This window comes from Somniosus microcephalus, unplaced genomic scaffold (genome assembly GCF_052327205.1).
Source record: "Somniosus microcephalus isolate GS21.2 unplaced genomic scaffold, FLI_Smic_1.0 unresolved_chr5, whole genome shotgun sequence".
NCBI lineage: Eukaryota > Metazoa > Chordata > Chondrichthyes > Squaliformes > Somniosidae > Somniosus > Somniosus microcephalus.
Genome location: NW_028225183.1, coordinates 30,774,656 through 30,786,949, shown reverse-complemented (window position 1 = coordinate 30,786,949; position 12,294 = coordinate 30,774,656).

The following is a 12,294-nucleotide window of genomic DNA, read 5'->3' as shown; positions in this document are numbered from 1 at the left end:
ATCTGCACTGTAGATTCTGTGATTCTGTGATTCTGTGAAGGTGGATTTGGGGAAAATGCGGTATGGTGGATTTTGGGAGAGTGCTAGTAGGTGGATTTGGGTTTTGGTGTGGGAAGGTGGATTTGTGGTTACTGCGGAAAGGTGGATTTGTGGTTATTGTGGGAAGGTGGATTTGGGGATAGTGTTGGAAGGTGGATTTGTGGTTAGTGCAGGAAGTTGGATTTGGGGTTAGTGCGGGAAGATGGATTTGGGGTTAGTGCAGGTAGGTGGATTGTGGTTAGTGCGAGAAGGTGGTTTTAGGGTTAGTGCGGGAAGGTGGATTTTGGTTAGTGTGGGAATGTGGATTTGGGGTTAGTGCGGAAAGGTGGATTTGGGATTTGTGCGGGAAGGTGGATTTGGGGTTAGGGCGGGAAGGTGGATTTTGGGTTAGTGCGGGAAGGTGGATTTGGGATTAGAGTGGGAAGGTCGATTTGGGGTTAATGCAGGAAGGTGGATTTTGGTTAGTGCGGGAATGTGGATTTGGGGTGAATGCGGGCAGCTTGTTTTGGGGATACTGCGGGAAGTTGGATTTTGTGTTAGTGTGGAAATGTGGGTTTGGGGTTCGTGTGGGAAGGTGGATTTGGGGAATGTGCGGTAAGTTGGATTTGTGGTTAGAGCGGGAAGCTTGATTTGAGGTTAGTGTGGGAAGGTGAATTTGGGGATATTGTGGGAAGGTGCATTTTATGTTATTGCGGGAATGTGGATTTGGGGAAAGTGCAGGAAGTTGGATTTGGAGTCATTGCGGGAAGGTGGATTTGGTGTTATTGCGGGAAAGTGGATTTGGGGTTAGTGCGTGAAGGTGGATTTGGGGTTTGATAGGGAAGGTGCATTTGGGGATAGTGCAGGAATGTGGATTTGGGGTTAGGGCAGGAAGTTGGATTTGGGGTTAGTGCGGGAATGTGGATTTGGCGATAGTGCGGGAAGGTGGATTTGGGGATAGTGCGGGAAGGTGGATTTGGGGTTATTGCAGGAATGTGGATTTGGGGATAGTGCAGGAATGTGAATTTGTGCTTAGTGCGGGAAGGCGGGTTTGGGGTTAGTGCGGGAAGGTGGTTTTGGGATTAGTGTGGGCAGTTAGGATTTGGGGTTAGTGCGGGAAGATGGATTTGGGGTTAGTGCGGGAAAGTGGATTTGGGATTAGTGTGGGCAGTTAGGATTTGGGGTTAGTGCGGGAAGATGGATTTGGGGTTAGTGCGGGAATGTGGATTTGGGGTTAGTGCGGGATGATGGATTTGGGGTTAGTGCGGGAAGTTGGATTTGGGGTTAGTTTGGGAAGGTTCATTTGGGGTTAATGCAGGAATGTCGACTTGGGGTTATTGCGGTAAGCTGGATTTGGGGAAAGTTCAGGACTGTGGATTTGAGGTTAGTGCAGGAAGGTGGTTTTGGGGTTAGTGCGGGAAGGTGGATTTGGGGTTAGTTCAGGAAGGTGGATTTGGGGATAATGCGGGTAGGTATATTTGGGGATAAAGTGGGAATGTGGATTCAGGGTGAGTGCAGGAAGTTGGATTTGGGGATATTGCGGGAAGGGAGATTTGGGGATAGGGCAGGAAGGTGGATTTGGAGTTAGTGCGAAATGGTGGATTTGGGGTTAGTGCTGGAAGGTGGATTTGGGGTTCGTGCTGGAAGGTTGATTTGGGGTTATTGCAGGAACGTGGATTTGGTGTTAATGCTGGAAGGTGGAATTGGGTTTAGTGCAGGAAGTTGGATTTGGGGGTAGTTCGGGAATGTGGATTTGGGGATAGTGCGGGAAGGTGGATTTGGGGTTAATGCACGAAGGTGGATTTGGGGTTAGTGCGGGAAGATGGATTTAGGGTTATTGCGGGAAGGTGGATTTGTGGATAGTGCGGTATGGTGAATTTTGGGATAGTGCGAGAATGTGGATTTGGGGTTAGTGCGGGAATGTGGATTTGGGTTTTGTGCAGGAAAGTGGATTTGAGTCTAATGCATGAAGATGGATTTGGGTTAGTGCGAGAAGGTGGATTTGGGGTTATTGCTGGAAGGTTGATTTGGGGTCAGTGCAGGAAGGTGGATTTGGTGTCAGTGCAGGAAGGTGGATTTGGTGTTAATGCGGGAAGCTGGATTTGTTGGTATTGCAGGAATGTGGATTTGGGGATAGTTTGGGAAGGTGGATTTGTGGTTAGTGTGGGAAGTTCGATTTGGGGTTCGTGCGGGAAGGTGGATTTGGGTTTCGTGCCAGAAGGTGGATTTGTGGAAAGTGCGGTATGGTGGATTTTGGGATAGTGCGAGAAGGTGGATTTGGGTTTAGTGTTGGAAGGTGGATTTGTGGTTCGTGCAGGAAGTTGGATTTGGGGTTAGTGCGGGAAGGTGGATTTGGGGTTAGTGCGGGAATGTGGATTTGGGGTTAGTGCAGGGAGGTGGATTTGAGATTAGCGCAGGAAGGTGGATTTGGGTTTAATGCGGGAAGATGGATTTCTGGTAAGTGCGGGAAGGTGGATTTGGGTTTTGTGTGGGAAGGCGCATTTGGCGTTTGTGCGGGAAGGTGGATTTGGGGTTAGGGTGGGAAGGTGGATTTGGGGTGAGTGTGGGAAGGTGGATTTGGGGTTGGGGGGGAAGGTCGATTTGGGGTTAGTGCAGGAAGGTTGATTTTGGTTAGTGCGGGAATGTGGATTTGGGGTGAGTGCGGGTAACTGGATTTGGGGATACTGTGGGAAGTTGGATTTTGTGTTAGTGTGGGAATGTGGATTTGGGGTTACTGTGGGAATGTGGATTTGGGGATTGCGCGGGAAGTTGGATTTGGGGTTAGAGCGGGAAGCTTGATTTGTAGTTAGTGTGGGAAGGTGAATTTGGGGATAGTGCGGGAAGGTGGATTTTATGTTGGTGCGGTAATGTGGACTTGGGTATACCGCGGGAAGGTGGGTTTGTGGTTAGTGCGGGAAGGTGGATTTGCGATTAGTGCAGGAAGGTGCTTTTGTGGATAGTGCAGGAAGCTGGATTTGGGGTCAGTGTGGGATGGTGGATTTGGCGTTATTGCGGGAAAGTGGATTTGTGGATTCTGCGTGAAGGTGGATTTGGGGTTAGTGTGGGAAGGTGGATTTGGGGATAGTGCAGGAAGGTGGATTTGGGGTTAGTGCGGGAATGTGGATTTGGGGATAGTGCGGGAAGGTAGATTTGGGGATTGTGCGGGAAGGTGGATTTGCGGTTACTGCGGGAAGGTGGATTTGGTGATAGTGTGTGAATGTGGATTTGTGGACAGTGCGGGAAGGTGGATTTGGGGATAGTGTGGGAAGGTGGATTTGGGGTTAGGGCGGGAACGTGGACTTGGGTTTAGTGCGGGAATGTGGATTTGGGGATAGTGCGGGAAGGTGGATTTGTGGTTAGTGCAGGAAGTTGGATTTGGGGTTAGTGCAGGAAGATGGATTTGGGGTTAGTGCAGGATGGTGGATTAGTGGTTAGTGCGGGTAGGTGGATTTGGGGATTGCGTGGGTGGTTGATTTGGGGTCAGTATGGGAAGGTGGATTTGGGGATATTGCGGCATGGTGGATTTGGGGTTAGTGCGGGAAGGTGGATTTGTGGACAGTTCGGTATGGTGAATTTTGGGATAGTGCGAGGATGTGGATTTGGGGTTTGTGCGGTAATGTGGATTTGGGTTTAGTGCGGGAAAGTGGAGTGGCTTTAGTGTGGGATGATGTATTTGGGGTTAGTGCGAGAATGTGGATTTGGGGTTATTGCTGGTAGGTGGATTTGGGGTCACTGCAGGAAGGTTGATTTGGTGTCAGTGCAGGAAGGTGGATTTGGGGTTAGTGCGGGAAGGTGGATTTGTGGTTATGGCCGGAATGTGGATTTGGGGAGAGTGTTGGAAGTTGCATTTGTGGTTAGTGCGGGAAGTTCCAGTTGGGGTTAGTGCAAGAAGGTGGATTTAGGGAAAGAGCGGTATGGTGGATTTTGGGAGAGTGCGCGAAGGTGGATTTGGGTTCAGTGCGGGAAGTTGGATTTGGGGGTACTGCGGGAAGGTGGATTTGTGGTTATTGTGGGAATGTGGATTTGGGGATAGTGTTGGAAGTTGGATTTGTGGTTCTTGCAGGAAGTTGGATTTGGAGTTAGTGCGGGAAGCTGGATTTGGGGTTAGTGCGGGAAGGTGGATTGTGGTTAGTGCGGGAAGGTGGATTTGGGGTTAGTGCGGGAAGGTGTATTTGGGTTAGTGCGGGAATGTGGATTTGGGGTTAGTGCGGGAAGGTGGATTTGGGATGAGTGCGGAAAGGTGGATTTGGGGTTATTGCAGGAAGGTGGATTTGGGGTTAGTGCGGGAATGTGGATTTGGGGTTAGTGCGGGAAGGTGGATTTGTGGTTAGTGCGGGAAGATGGATTTGGGTTTTGGTGAGAAGGTGGATTAGGGGTTATTGCGGGAAGGTTGATTTGAGGTCAGGGCGGGAAGGTAGATTTGGGGTTCGTGCAGGAAGGTGGATTTGGGTTAGTGCGGGAAGGTGGATTTGGTGATAGTGTGTGAATGTGGATTTGTGGATAGTGCGGGAAGGTGGATTTGGGGATAGTGCAGGAAGGTGGATTTGGGGTTAGGGCGGGAACGTGGATTTGGGTTTAGTGCGGGAATGTGGATTTGGGGATAGTGCGGGAAGGTGGATTTGTGGTTAGTGCAGGAAGTTGGATTTGGGTTTAGTGCAGGAAGATGGATTTGGGGTTAGTGCGGGTAGGTGGATTGTGGTTATTGCGAGAAGGTGGATTTGGGGTTAGTGCAGATAGGTGGATATTGGTTAGAGCGGGAATGTGGATTTGGGGTTAGTGCAGGAAGGTGGATTTGGGATTAGTGCGGGAAGGTGGATTTGGGGTTAGTGCGGGAAGGTGGATTTGGGTTTAGTGCGGGAATTTGGATTTAGTGTTAGAGTGGGAAGGTGGGTTTGGGGTTAGTGCGGGAAGGTGGATTTAAGGTTAGTGCAGGAAGGTCGATTTGGCGTTAGTGCAGGAAGGTGGATTTTGTTTAGTGCGGGAATGTGGATTTGGTGTGAGTGCGGGTAGCTGGATTTGGGGATACTGCGGGAAATTGGATTTGGGGTTAGTGTGGGAATGTGGATTTGGGGTTAGTGTGGGAAGGTGGATTTGGGGATTGCGCGGGAAGCTGGATTTGGGGTTAGAGCGGGAAGCTTGATTTGTGGTTAGTGTGGGAAGGTGAATTTGGGGTTAGAGCGGGAAGGTGGATTTTATGTTAGTCCGGGAATGTGGATTTGGGGATAGCGTGGGAAGGTGGATTTGTGGTTGGTGCGGGAATGTGGATTTGCGATTAGTGCGGGAAGGTGCTTTTGTGGATAGTGCAGGAAGTTGGATTTGTGGTCAGTGCAGGAAGGTGGATTTGGTGTTAGTGCTGGAAGGTGGAATTGGGTTTAGTGCAGCAAGTTGGATTTGGGGGTAGTGCGGGAATGTGGATTTGGGGATAGTGCGGGAAGGTGGATTTGGGGTTAATGCAGGAAGGTGGATTTGGGGTTAGTGCGGGAAGATGGATTTAGGGTTATTGCGGGAAGGTGGATTTGGGGAAAGTTTGGGACGGTGGATTTGTGGTTAGTGCGGGAAGTTCGATTTGGGCTAGTGCGGGGAGGTGGATTTGTGTTTAGTGTTGGAAAGTGGATTTGTGGTTAGTGCAGGAAGTTGGATTTGGGGTTAGTGCGGGAAGGCGGATTTGGGGTTAGTGCGGGTAGATGGATTGTGGGTAGTGCAAGAATGTGGATTTGGGGTTAGTGCGGGAAGGTGGATTTTGGTTAGTGTGGGAATGTGGATTTGGGGTTAATGCAGGGATGTGGATTTGGGATTAGTGCGGGAAGGTGGATTTGGGGTTAGTGTGGGAATGTGGATTTGGGGTTAGTTTGGGAATGTGGATTTTGGTTAGTGCGGGAAGGTGGATTTGGGTTTAGTGTGGGAAGGTGCATTCGGGGTTAGTGCGGGAAGGTGGATTTGGGTTTAGGGCGGGAAGGTCGATTTGTGGTATGTGCAGGAAGGTGGATTTTGGTTCGTGCGGGAATGTGGATTTGGGGTGAGTGCGGGTCGCTGGATTTGGGGATACTGCGGGAAGTTTGATTTTGTGTTAGTGTGGGAATGTGGATTTGGGGTTAGTGTGGGAATGTGGATTTGGGGATTGCGCGGGAAGTTGGATTTGGGGTTAGAGCAGGAAGCTTGATTTTTGGTTAGTGTGGGAAGGTGAATTTGGGGATAGTGCGGGAAGGTTGATTTTATGTTAGTGCGGGAATGTGGATTTGGGTATAGCGCGGGAAGGTGGATTTGCGATTAGTGCAGGAAGGTGCTTTTGTGGATAGTGCAGGAAGTTGGATTTGGGGTCAGTGCGGGAAGGTAGATTTGGTGTTATTGCGGGAAAGTGGATTTGGGGATAGTACGTGAAGGTGGTTTGGTGTTAAGGCAGGAAGTTCGATTTAGGGATAGTGCGGGAATGTGGATTTGGGGATAATGCGGGAAGTTGGATTTGGGGATAGTGCGGGAAGGTGGATTTGTGGTTACTGCGGGAAGGTGGATTTGGTGATAGTGCAGGAAGGTGGATTTGGTGTTAGGGCGGGATGGTGGATTTGTGTTTAGTGTGGGAATGTGGATTTGGGGATAGTGCGGGAAGGTGGATTTGGGGTTCATGAAGGAATGTGGATTTGGGGATATTGCAGGAATGTGGATTTGGGGTTAGTGCGGGAAGGTGGGTTTGGGGTTAGTGCGGGAAGGTGGATTCGGGGATAGTGCGGGAAAGTGGATTTGGGGTTATTGCGGGAAGGAGGATTTGGGATTAATACAGGAAGTTGGATTTGCTGTTATTGCAGGAAGGTGGATTTGGTGTTAGTGCGGAAAGGTGGATTTGGGGAAAGTGCGGGATTGTGGATTTGGGGTTAGCGCGGGAAGGTGGTTTTGGGGTTAGTGCGGGAATGTGGATTTGGGGATAGTGCGGGTAGGTGTATTTGGGGATAAAGCAGGAATGTGGATTTGGGTTTAGTGCAGGAAGTTGGATTTAGGGATATTGCGGGAAGGTGGATTTGGGGTTAGTGTGGGAAGTTGGATTTGGGGATAGTGTTGGAAGGTGGATTTGTGGTTAGTGCGGGAAGTTGGATTTGGGGTTAGTGCGGGAAGGTGGATTTGGGGTTAGTGCAGGAAGATGGATTGTGGTTCGTGCGGGAAGCTGGATTTGGAGTTCGTGCCAGAAGGTGGGTTTGGGGAAAGTGTGGTTTGGTGGATTTTGGGATAGTGCGAGAAGGTTGATTTGGGTTTAGTGCGGGAATGTGGATTTGGGCTTTGTGCTGGTAGGTGTATTTGGGGATAAAGCAGGAATGTGGATTTGGGTTTAGTGCAGGAAGTTGGATTTAGGGATATTGCGGGAAGGTGGATTTGGGGTTAGTGTGGGAAGTTGGATTTGGGGATAGTGTTGGAAGGTGGATTTGTGGTTAGTGCGGGAAGTTGGATTTGGGGTTAGTGCGGGAAGGTGGATTTGGGGTTAGTGCAGGAAGATGGATTGTGGTTCGTGCGGGAAGCTGGATTTGGAGTTCGTGCCAGAAGGTGGGTTTGGGGAAAATGCGGTTTGGTGGATTTTGGGATAGTGCGAGAAGGTTGATTTGGGTTTAGTGCGGGAATGTGGATTTGGGCTTTGTGCTGGAAGGTGGATTTGGCATTAGTGCATGAAGGTGGATTTGGGGTTTGTGCGGGAATGTGGATTTGGACTTAGTGCGGGAAGTTGGATTTGGGGTTAGTGCGGGAAGATGCATTTGGGGTTAATGCATGAAGGTGGATTTTGTTTTAGAGCGGGAAGTTGGATTTGGGTTTATTGTGGGAAGGTGGATTTGGGAATGGTGTTGGGAGGTGGATTTGGGGTTAGTGCGTGAAGGTGGATTTGGGGTTAGTGCAGGATGATGGATTTGGGATTAGTGCAGGAAGGTGGATTTGGGGTTAGTTCAGGAAGGTGGATTTGGGGTTAGTGCGGGAAGCTGGATTTGTGGTTAGTGCGAGTAGGTGGATTTCGGGATTGCACGGGAAGCTTGATTTGGGGTCAGTACGGGAAGGTAGATTTGGGGTTCGTGCTGGAGGGTGGATTTGGGGTTATTGCAGGAACGTGCATTTGGTGTTAGTGCTGGAAGGTGGAATTGGGTTTAGTGCAGGAAGTTGGATTTGGGGTTAGTGCGGGAATGTGGATTTGGGGATCGTGTGGGAAGGTGGATTTGGGGTTAATGCAGGAAGGTGGATTTGGGGTTAGTGCGAGAAGATGGATTTAGTGTTAGTGCGGGAAGGTGGATTTGTGGATAGTGCGGTATGGTGAATTTTGGGATAGTGCTAGGCTGTGGATTTGGGGTTAGTGCGGTAATGTGGATTTGGGTTTAGTGCGGGAAAGTGGATTTGTGTGTCGTGCGGGAAGATGGACTTGGGATTAGAGCTGGAAGGTGGATTTGTGGTTATTGCTAGAAGATGGATTTGGGATCAGTGCGGGAAGGTTGATTTGGTGTCAGCGCAGAAAGTTGGATTTGGGGTTAGCGCGGGAAGGTTTATTTGTGGTTTATGTGGGAATGTGGATTTGGGGATAGTGTTGGAAGGTATATTTGTGGTTAGTGCGGGAAGTTCGATTTGGGGTTAGTGTGGGAATGTGGATTAGGGGTTAGTGCCTGAAGGTGGATTTGGGGAAATAGCGGAATGGTAGATTTTGGCATAGTGCGAGAAGTTGTATTTGGGTTTAGTGCGGGAAGGTGGATTTGGGGTTCCTGCGGGAAGGTGGATTTGTGGTTGTTGCGGGAATGTGGATTTGGGGATAGTGTTGGAAGGTGGATTTGTGGTGAGTGCGAGAAGTTGGATTTGGGGTTAGTGCGGGATGCTCGATTCGGTGTTAGTGCGGGAATGCGGATTTGGGGTTAGTGCGGGAAGGTGGATTTGGGGTTAGTGCGGGAATGTGGATTTGGGGATTGTGTGGGAAGGTGGATTTGGGGTGAGTGCGGGAAGTTTGATTTGGGGTTCGTGCAGGAAGGTGGCTTTGTGGTTAGGGCGGGAAGGTGCAATTGGGGTTAGGGTGATAAGGTGGTTTAGGGGTTATTGCAGGAAGGTGGATTAGTGGTTAGGGCGGGAAGGTAGATTTGGGGTTAGTGCAGGAAGGTGGATTTGGGTTATGCGGGAAGTTGGATTTGGGGATAGTGTTGGAAGGTGGATTTGTGGTTGTGCGGGAAGGTGGATTTGGGGTTAGTGCGGGAAGATAGATTGTGGTTAGTGCGGGAAGCTGGATTTGGTGTTCGTGCCATAAGGTGGGTTTGGGGAAAGTGCGGTTTGGTGGATTTTGGGATAGTGCGAGAAGGTGGATTTGGGTTTAGTGCGGGGATGTGGATTTGGGCTTAGTGCTGGGAGGTGGATTTGGGATTAGTGCTTGAAGGTGGATTTGGGGTTTGTGCGGGAATGTGGATTTGGACTTTTTGCGGGAATGTGGATTTGGGGTTAGTGCGGAAAGATGCATTTGGGGTTAATGCATGAAGGTGGATTTTGTTTTAGAGCGGGAAGTTGGATTTGGGTTTACTGTGGGAAGGTGGATTTGGGAATGGTGTTGGAAGGTGGATTTGGGGTTCGTGCATGAAGGTGGATTTGGGGTTAGTGCAGGATGATGGATTTGGGGTTAGTGCAGGAAGGTGGATTTGGGGTTAGGGCGGGAACGTGGATTTGGGTTTAGTGCGGGAATGTGGATTTGGGGATAGTGCGGGAAGGTGGATTTGTGGTTAGTGCAGGAAGTTGGATTTGGGTTTAGTGCAGGAAGATGGATTTGGGGTTAGTGCGGGTAGGTGGATTGTGGTTATTGCGAGAAGGTGGATTAGGGGTTAGTGCAGATAGGTGGATATTGGTTAGAGCGGGAATGTGGATTTGGGGTTAGTGCAGGAAGGTGGATTTGGGATTAGTGCGGGAAGGTGGATTTGGGGTTAGTGCGGGAAGGTGGATTTGGGTTTAGTGCGGGAATTTGGATTTAGTGTTAGAGTGGGAAGGTGGGTTTGGGGTTAGTGCGGGAAGGTGGATTTAAGGTTAGTGCAGGAAGGTCGATTTGGCGTTAGTGCAGGAAGGTGGATTTTGTTTAGTGCGGGAATGTGGATTTGGTGTGAGTGCGGATAGCTGGATTTGGGGATACTGCGGGAAATTGGATTTGGGGTTAGTTTGGGAATGTGGATTTGGGGTTAGTGTGGGAAGGTGGATTTGGGGATTGCGCGGGAAGCTGGATTTGGGGTTAGAGCGGGAAGCTTGATTTGTGGTTAGTGTGGGAAGGTGAATTTGGGGTTAGTGCGGGAAGGTGGATTTTATGTTAGTCCGGGAATGTGGATTTGGGGATAGCGTGGGAAGGTGGATTTGTGGTTGGTGCGGGAATGTGGATTTGCGATTAGTGCGGGAAGGTGCTTTTGTGGATAGTGCAGGAAGTTGGATTTGTGGTCAGTGCAGGAAGGTGGATTTGGTGTTAGTGCTGGAAGGTGGAATTGGGTTTAGTGCAGCAAGTTGGATTTGGGGGTAGTGCGGGAATGTGGATTTGGGGATAGTGCGGGAAGGTGGATTTGGGGTTAATGCAGGAAGGTGGATTTGGGGTTAGTGCGGGAAGATGGATTTAGGGTTATTGCGGGAAGGTGGATTTGTGGATAGTGCGGTATGGTGAATTTTGTGATAGTGCGGGAATGTGGATTTGGGGTTAGTGCGGGAATCTGGATTTGGGTTTAGTGCAGGAAAGTGGATTTGGTTTACTGCATGAAGATGGATTTGGTTTAATGCGAGAAGGTAGATTTGGGGTTATTGCTGGAAGGTTGATTTGGGGTCACTGCGGGAGGGTGGATTTGTTGTCAGTGAAGGAAGGTGGATTTGGTGTTCGTGCGGGAAGGTGGATTTGTTGTTATTGCGGGAATGTGGATTTGGGGAAAGTTTGGGACGGTGGATTTGTGGTTAGTGCGGGAAGTTCGATTTGGGCTAGTGCGGGGAGGTGGATTTGTGTTTAGTGTTGGAAAGTGGATTTGTGGTTAGTGCAGGAAGTTGGATTTGGGGTTAGTGCGGGAAGGCGGATTTGGGGTTAGTGCGGGTAGATGGATTGTGGGTAGTGCAAGAATGTGGATTTGGGGTTAGTGCGGGAAGGTGGATTTTGGTTAAGTTGGGAATGTGGATTTGGGGTTAATGCAGGGATGTGGATTTGGGATTAGTGCGGGAATGTGGATTTTGGTTAGTGCAGGAAGGTGGATTTGGGTTTAGTGTGGGAAGGTGCATTCGGGGTTAGTGCGGGAAGGTGGATTTGGGTTTAGGGCGGGAAGGTCGATTTGTGGTAAGTGCACGAAGGTGGATTTTGGTTCGTGCGGGAATGTGGATTTGGGGTGAGTGCGGGTCGCTGGATTTGGGGATACTGCGGGAAGTTTGATTTTGTGTTAGTGTGGGAATGTGGATTTGGGGTTAGTGTGGGAATGTGGATTTGGGGATTGCGCGGGAAGTTGGATTTGGGGTTAGAGCAGGAAGCTTGATTTTTGGTTAGTGTGGGAAGGTGAATTTGGGGATAGTGCGGGAAGGTTGATTTTATGTTAGTGCGGGAATGTGGATTTGGGTATAGCGCGGGAAGGTGGATTTGGGGTTAGTGCGGGAAGGTGGATTTGCGATTAGTGCAGGAAGGTGCTTTTGTGGATAGTGCAGGAAGTTGGATTTGGGGTCAGTGCGGGAAGGTAGATTTGGTGTTATTGCGGGAAAGTGGATTTGGGGATAGTACGTGAAGGTGGTTTGGTGTTAAGGCAGGAAGTTCGATTTAGGGATAGTGCGGGAATGTGGATTTGGGGATAATGTGGGAAGTTGGATTTGGGGATAGTGCGGGAAGGTGGATTTGTGGTTACTGCGGGAAGGTGGATTTGGTGATAGTGCAGGAAGGTGGATTTGGTGTTAGGGCGGGATGGTGGATTTGTGTTTAGTGTGGGAATGTGGATTTGGGGATAGTGCGGGAAGGTGGATTTGGGGTTCATGAAGGAATGTGGATTTGGGGATATTGCAGGAATGTGGATTTGGGGTTAGTGCGGGAAGGTGGGTTTGGGGTTAGTGCGGGAAGGTGGATTCGGGGATAGTGCGGGAAAGTGGATTTGGGGTTATTGCGGGAAGGAGGATTTGGGATTAATACAGGAAGTTGGATTTGCTGTTATTGCAGGAAGGTGGCTTTGGTGTTAGTGCGGAAAGGTGGATTTGGGGAAAGTGCGGGATTGTGGATTTGGGGTTAGCGCGGGAAGGTGGTTTTGGGGTTAGTGCGGGAATGTGGATTTGGGGATAGTGCGGGTAGGTGTATTTGGGGAT